Source organism: Corvus kubaryi, unplaced genomic scaffold (genome assembly GCF_017639235.1).
Source record: "Corvus kubaryi isolate FWS band 111438036 unplaced genomic scaffold, C.kubaryi_AGA036_p1.0 split1-65, whole genome shotgun sequence".
Classification (NCBI taxonomy): Eukaryota; Metazoa; Chordata; class Aves; order Passeriformes; family Corvidae; genus Corvus; species Corvus kubaryi.
In genome coordinates, this window is record NW_024582080.1 from 722,546 (window position 1) to 729,402 (window position 6,857).

Consider the following 6,857-nt stretch of genomic DNA (forward strand, 5'->3'; position numbering starts at 1 on the left):
TATTTCCACAATACATTTGATCAGAGTGGAGACCCAAAGCTGATCTAACCTGTTGTTAATGTCTGAAATCCCTCTCCTAAGTATTTGTCAAATGATGGGCATCATCCAGCATGTGCTGTGAGCCAGGCTGACCCAGCTGAGAGCCATGTGTTCGCTACCTGCAGGACTGTGTTGTTCCCTTGGTTCCCCACTGTGGTGTTCCTGCCAGCCTGTGCCACTGAGCTTTGCCAGTTGATCTGGGGCTTGCTCAGTTACCACCAATACCATCCCTGTATCGTGCCATTTACACTTAAAACTGCTATTCTTAAAGCAAGATTGATTTTATTTTTTCTAATATGATTTGCATCTTTGTAAAGCCAACTTTTGTAGGGGAGAGCGCAGAATAAGATGTGTCATAGTAGCTGCTGTTTTGAAGCTGTTTGCAAGAAAAAATATAGGACAGAAAAAAAAGGGAGTAACATTGAAAAAACAAGGCTGGAAAATCTCCCTCCAGATCCACTTGAGAGCTTCCATGACATGGGAACTGACTTGTCTTCTGGCCAAATTTTGAGCATTGATTCATCAGAAAAATAGGAATGTTTATAGAATAATTGCATATTTGAAAAAAAAAAAACCCCTGCATATTTTTAAATAACATGCACCATAGGTGTCCAAATCATTTGTCTTAGGTTAATTCGATCAAGAGGCTTTGTACTAATCTTATTTTTCATCTTCTAAAGGATCTTTTCTTAACACAGTGGTAGGATGCTTACTGGTTTTGGAACTATTATACAATTGTAAACATGCTATGATCCAGCTTCCTGCTATTGTGAATGTTTGGATTGAGATAAAATAATTTGTTTTAAAGGAAGTTTCCTAAATACACAATACTTTTTTTTTCTTCATCTGCATGTAGCTTAATTTACAGATTAAATCTGGTGTAAGTATCATATGTAAAATGAAAAGTATGCTGTATTCCAAAGCTGGACTTTTTAAATCCATTTTTGATGGTGCATGGTAATCATGAACATCAAATAAGGCCTCACATGCATACAGGCTAGATACTCGTGTATAAATTATATTTACATAGCTGTACTTCAGTATATGTGCAAGCAAGCTGGAAAACCTGCTGGGAAAACTTTTAGCTACAGACATTCAGGATGTTGCAATTGTGTGCTTGCAACAAAGGTCAAGTATATGTCAGCACAAGTTTGCTGGTGCGTTCTTTGGAGCCCTGTATGACGCAAGATTCACGCTGAAGTACTTTTAAGGATGTTTCCTACCTTTTCATGAGTGTTCTGTTCCTATTTTCCCTAAGTTAAACATAAAACCTGTTAATTTGTAAGCAAGCTTCATATGGTCTTTAACTTGTTTTCAAAATAAAACTCAGTGGCCAAACTCGGTGATCTGTGATGTGCCCTTTAATGGAGACACCAGCAAAGGAGGCTGCTGAAGGGGTGGTGGAGTAGGGGGAGAAATAGATTTGTTCTTACAGATGGGAGGTTTCTATGATCATGCTGTAGGCCCATGTCCCTAATAGCTTTTGTGCCTGTTGGAAGGAAATTTACTTCACTCAGTAGTATGAAAATATGCATGGGGAAGGAGGGAGAAACTCGTGTGCACTGAGGAAAAGCTCCCAGCATGTGCTTGTGTCTTATTAAATGCCAGGCAGTTTGTGTAGGAAGACAACCTAAAACACTTGGAGTGCAGTGAAAGCTCATGTTGGAACTTCTGCCCTCTTAGACCAAGTCGATGAAGCATGGGACACAAATCCATGGAAAGAACTAGCTCTTGGAGATACATGGGCTTTTTTCCTTTTTAAATAACAAAAGTATAATAAATACCAGTATAATAATAGTTAAGAGGCTAATAAACAAAGATAGCTGTGCTGCACTGAAGAAACCACATTTCTAGGCCAGTGAATTCCAGAAAAGGGTTAGTATAGAAATGACCTCATTGGACAATTATCTTTGCAAATAGTTTTTAAACTCCTCATAAGAAACAAAATCAATCCTAATGCTGAGGCATACTTAGTTACTGAAGCAACAAAATCACTATCCTGTGCCACCATGTTTAGGTGGTGGAGGGGGCTGTATTACTCTCTTATGCATCCCAAACAGCCTCTGATGTTCAGCTGGTCTTTGCACATGTAAAGTTGTTGTGACCAGTCAACGTGATCATGATCTGGGCTTGCATAGCACAATAAAAGCTCCAAGGCTTCCCTCCTCCAGCTAAAGTCTTCCAGTTTTAATAAAGAGGCACAGGGCAAGTTTTGGCATGCAGAAAATCCTTCAGGCCTCCAAGACTGAAAATGCAGGAGTTTGGTTACCTGATGCCTGTCAAGGTGCGTACGTGCTTTTCTTCATATGGGTTGGGGGGGAGGATGGAGATTTGACACATCAGCGTTAGCAAAAGCTTGTGGTTTAGAGACATCAGCAGAGCTGCACTCTCACTGACATGGCTTGTTCTAGTGGTTGGTAGGAGGAGATTTTATTGCTACAGAGGAAGCAACATAGAAGAGCCTATAGCGCTGTTGTCACAGGCGTTTTTCTGGGATGCTATACACAAATGTTTTCACTAATTAGGCTATTTCACTGCCATGGTTTAGTAAAAATGTCTTTCTCTTAGACCCACTCTTAACAAAAAGAAACAAAATTACAGGTTGGTTTAGTTCAGAGAAATGCCTGTGCTCACTCACTACGGGCTGAGGTTGCTGATTTTCAATTGGTTTTCAGGTTGTTGGTTAAGATTAATTTGATTCCTAAGAACTACTTCCAGGAGAGTGCATTTTGCTTCTTGTGGGCTTAGGAAATCCTGGAAGTGGAGACATGGGAAACATCCTTGCTGGGGAGATGGCCAGCAGCAGGACAGGGTGTTGCCTGTGCCAGAGCGCATTTTCTCATGTGGTGAGAGGAAGAACTTGGGACTGAGAAGGACAGGAAGGAAGGGGTCATTGATGTGGCTGTCTAATTGCAAGCAACAAGAGGGCTGTGGTTTGCTGGCTGATCTTTATTTCATTACCAGCTGGCAGTACCAGCTGAAATGAACTGCCCTGCAGAGGGGATGCAGAATGCCCTGCACCCTCATGGGGCAGAATGTACCCAGGGTTTGAAGTGCCTTGCCTGCCAGGGACACAGGGTGGTACCTGTGTGACAAAGCACAGGGTGTGATGCAGCTGTGCATGCAAGGGCATGATTTATACTGATGTCCAGAAGCCTTCGTAAGCAAGGAAAGCTGTACCGGGAATGATGATTTTTTTCTGATGTAATTGCACTGTCACTAGGGCTTAATCTGATAAATTGAATCAGTCAGAGATTTTATTTTTGAGTGCCCTGGTTCTCAGCACTAGTGCAGATCAGACACAGCTCTGACAGCCATTCTCACAGAGAACAAGAAATGTGGAAGTAGTTATGATTCTTCTATAAATAGATAAATACAACTATCTGAGCAAAAGGAGAAAAAAGTGACACTCAAGTCTAAAAACTTTCATCAATGCAAAACCTCTCTGATGTCCAAGCAAGAGAACTAGAAGTATCTATGAAAGGTTGAGGTTCTGCACATAGGCATAATTTACGTGCAGCCATTTCCCCGTTCAGTGACAAGTCATGGTGTCCTTTCAGATCCCACTGGCAGTTTGGTCAAATGCTTTATTGATAGAGATTCCTGCCTTAAACTCATCACTGCAGTACTGAGAGTCCAGCAGTGCCCTGTGTAGTGCTCTGAGAAGAGCGAGCCACAGATGTGTATAACTGTGGAGTGAAAAATATTCTTTTTATTAATAATGTCTATGTATAGAGAGAGGCTTTGAGCTGTTAGAAGAGGCAACATCTGACAAATACCTCTTGGCTTAAAGAGAAATGGGTTGAGGTTTGTTATGGTCCCTATGGCTTTTACATCACTGTAAAAATACTACCTCACAGAAATGGTTTTTATTCTTCATATTTCAAGCTGTGTATTTCTGTAGGAAACAACAACACAGAGGTCAGGCTCACCACCACCAAGGGGCACAACCAGTCACCTTCACACCATCACCCCAGTAAACCCTTTCCAGGTTCAAAGGCAGAGCTGATGCCAATGCAATCACAGCATTACCAGGGGGGGGTGATGCTGTGGCGTGGAAAGGGCCTGTTCGAGCCATGGCCTGAGTGTCCCTGAGGCACTCCTGCAGCCAGACTGTCACTTGGGTCTGTCTGCTGCGCCAGGTGTTTCTCCAGCAAGGTTCTTCTTAAGGCCTGGGGCCTGTAGGGCAGCAGCTGGCGAAAAGTTGGCCTGCAGGTTTGTCACCTCCTTGCTCCCATTAGCACTTGTGCTGGGGCTTGAGAGGGACAGCTGGGCTCCAGGTGACACTGATGGCAGGGGGCTGGGGGCCACTACACTCTGCAAGGAATGTGAATGCACAGAAAAGGCTGGCAGGAGAGGCTATGCCCCCTCACTGGTTAATTCTGCCTGTTACATGCAGGAAAATGGGTGTGATTCAGGCAGACATCTTTATAATCTGTGAGTTTTACAGCCCAGGGGCTTTATTCAAGCAAAAATTCTGCCAATAATTAGTATTCGGACTAATATCCAGAAGCTCCCAACTTAGTGGATTTTTAAATGCATACATTTCAGTCATGCAACTTCAGGAAAACTGATTTTACTATAATTGAAATCATGGCTTTTATTCCCACCGGCAATTACCATGAAACTATAGCAACAGTTTTAAGTGAAAAAATTAGGATAATAAAATTACCTAAGGTTGTGTAGCAGCTGGAAACAATGAGTCAGGACTGCCTGACTGGACAATGTTTCCCATATGTCTATGACCTATACTCTAAAAGCAGTTGTAGCAAGATGTTTAGAATAAAGATTTTGTCAGGTCAGATGTGAAAATTATCATTAATACTTTATTTGACCTTGCAGTGTTTCCTTTGTTTCTTTTTTTTTTTTCCCAGTAGGAGCTGATTTTTTCTTTCCTTTGTAATTTATTTGAAAAGTCTAAAGGCTTCATTTATACAGGATTAAAACATTCAAATCAGTACTTCTAAAAAGGAGAAGGGGAAAAAAGTGCAGCAATTTAAATATGGTTTTACACAAGGATGTGCCTTTCTTTGGAAGTACATACATACATGTTAACTCTTCTTACTGCAGTTTAGATGTAGTTACTATAGCCAAGGCTTCGGGATGGATGATTAAAGGTTATTGTTGCTTGATTCATCTGCTACCTCCCTTCGTCTCCCTCCAGCTGTAACCTGAAGCATGCTGAGATTATATTTTGGTTTTACCTGTTTATGAAGGGGAGCCCTAAGAGCCTTGCTTGACGAAAAAGTGCATAAAATTTGACTTGAGAAGGTGCTTGGTGCACTAACAATTTAAAAAACTTAGTATTTACACTGAAGCTGGTTTGTGAACTCTTTAAAGGGAGCAGAGCACAGAGGGCCACGAAACAAATTCTTTGCCTGCCATCTGGACAATCCAGGGCCTGGCTCTAACAGCCTGTTAAGGCAGCTGCGAGGGAAGCCACCCAGGAGGGTGTGTTTCCTTCTTGAAGACAGCTGGCGTGGTCTCCACTGGCTATGACCAAGTTTTCTGAAATGCTTTGCTCTTGTTTTAAATTCTTTCGTGCTCTTAAATCCATTTGTGAGGAGAAGGCAATGGACTCAGCTGTGGTTTAGGGGTTTAGCTTACTTTTCCAAGCTGGTAGGTCTCTCTACTTGTCTGTGGTTCAACTGTAGATGATAGACTGTCCTAAACTCGAAACCTTCCACAGCATCTGGTATCATCTGAATACAAGAAGTATTTAAATGTGCTTAGAAGCAGGGTAAAGTTACTGCCGCAGTTTTACTAGAATCATAATAAGGAATGTCTAAATCCCACTACAGTCTACAACTCAAACATTTAATTTGGAGTTTACATACTTTGATTTGTTCTGTATTCACTTTTCTGTAATTGGTTTAATTCTAATCATAAAGCAGAAAGCCAGACACTTTTCTCCTGTTTTAAGTTAATGAATATAAAGGAAAAGCCTGAACAAATTACTAAAATGTACAAATGCAAAGATACTAGTGAATTTTAATTGTATAACATATTAATGCTCATGATGATTTTTTGGGGGGTTTTCTTAAATCCAGAATTTTTACAGCAGTCTCACTACAGCCTTTGCTTAGGTAGTTGTAGAGAGCAGTAAGGTGTCCCAAGCCTCCTTTTCCCAGGTTAAACACCCCCAGCTCCCTCAGCCGCTCCTCACAGGACTTGTGCTCCAGGCCCTTCTGAGCTCCGCTGCCCTTCTTTGGACTTTCTTGTAGTGAGAAACTGGAAACAGGACTTGAGATGTAACTCCACCAGTGCTGACACAAGGGGACAATCCTTGCCCTGGTCCTGCTGGCCACACTTATTGCTGATACAGGCCAGGATGCCATTGGCCACCTGGGCACACTCGGGCTCACGTTCAGCTGCTGTTGACCAGCACTCCCAGGTCCTTCTCCCATGGGCCACTTTCCAGCCACTCCTCCCCCAGCCTGTAGCGCTGCAGGGGTTGATGTGGCCGAAGTGCAGGACCCAGCACTTGGTCTGGTTGAACCAGCGGTCCTAAAGGATCTGCAATTCCTGCCCTGCTCTCCACCTGTACAGTTATCCTTATACAGAGCTCTGCGTTTCTGCCCACCTCACGGAAAAGCTGTATCGGCTGTCGGGGCTTGAGTACCTGAAGTGTCACGCACGGCACGGATGGGCTGCCGTCCGTGCGGCGGCCAAGGGCCGGGTGGGTCTCTGAGGCCGGGCCGCGGTGCCCGCTGTGCGCGGCCGCGCCGCCGCTGCCGCTCGGTCCCGCCCCGTGTCCGCGGCCGACGGGCGGGGCGGGGGCGCGGCCGCCGGCGCGGAAGTGACGGAGCGGTGGCGGT